Raw genomic sequence first — 1,442 nt, forward strand, 5'->3', positions numbered from 1 at the left:
GAACCAGAAACTAGTTACTAGTAACAGATAGGTGAACCAGAAACTAGTTACTAGTAACAGATAGGTGAAGTAATTGTGGCAAAAATGAGCTATTAATTTTCTTTATATTTCCCTTTACTAGTTACTATGCCTCACCTATGCCACAGTTACTTCACCTATCTATTTACCTCTTTACCAAATCTACAACTATTTCTAACCAGTATTTTTTAACAACTTATTACTATAGTTCTGTATTAAAATTTTATTAAATACACCTGGCTGTATTTATCAGTAACTAGTTTCCAATCCACCTATATGGATACTTCCATAAATTATTATTATTAATTCTGTTGGTTAACAATAAATAGTATTCTTTTACTATTTTGGAACCTTTATTCACCATGACCCGGACTATCTTCCTACAATAAATAACTTAAACAAGAATTGGAAATAATATTAATTTGTGTACGCTCTTCTGGAAGATTCCTTGCACCTAAAATCCAGGCTGGAGAACGACCGATATGTGCACACGAGAAGAATACAGGATCAAGTATTCTTTTCAAAGCTAAGTCAGCAAAACCCCATTGACAATTTTTTTTGCTTTAAGTAATCTCAATTAAATACTTTCGATTATTTTTATTTTTACTACGTAATGTTAATTAAATATTATAATCTATCGTGTGCTCATTTGCAACAGGGAAAAAACCTTTACTGCACTTCTAAAACAACGAGGACGTCATATCAAAATGTAAAATTTTTTTGGCTCTGAATGATGTTACCACCAAATAGTGTAATTGTGACATAATTTCAATGTGTAAATTTCAAACTGAAAACTTATTTTAGGCAAAATACTTTTGTAATGACCAAGTATTCCGTTCTCAGATTATTTATTTGGATTCAGGTATCCATCTCACTGTAATAGGAGCTACAGATTCTTTTTAATGCTAGCCATCTTATTTATCTGTATTTCATCAAAAATAAAATAAATATATTAAAGATAAAACACTAAAATAGTTTTAAGTTTGTTTGAACAACGGTTATACCAGCAGATTAGTTTGGTAGTATTTCATTCCTAACCCAATAAAGAATCCAGTTTTCAACTTTATTATAGTTGTGTGTGTTTCATATCTCACAGAATTCAATAGTTAGGTTCTAGTGGTCCCACTTTTCGTTCAGTTCACAGGCTCCATTTAAAAAGGTTCTTTTTAAAATTAAAAATCTTCTTTCTGACATAATTCAAATGGTGCTACGAATGAAGATAGGAATGCGTCAGTCTTCCATCCTTAACGAAGAATCCTATGTACCAAAATTGAAAATATAATATTACATTTAAATATTAAATAATACAGACGCTATGGCATATTATGTTCAGCTACTATCTACAGATCACTACTATCACTATCAGCTACTATCTACAGATCACTACTATCACTATCAGCTACTATCTACAGATCACTACTATC

Source organism: Halyomorpha halys, unplaced genomic scaffold, assembly GCF_000696795.3.
Source record: "Halyomorpha halys isolate HHAL.00 unplaced genomic scaffold, Hhal_1.1 Scaffold131.1, whole genome shotgun sequence".
Classification (NCBI taxonomy): Eukaryota; Metazoa; Arthropoda; class Insecta; order Hemiptera; family Pentatomidae; genus Halyomorpha; species Halyomorpha halys.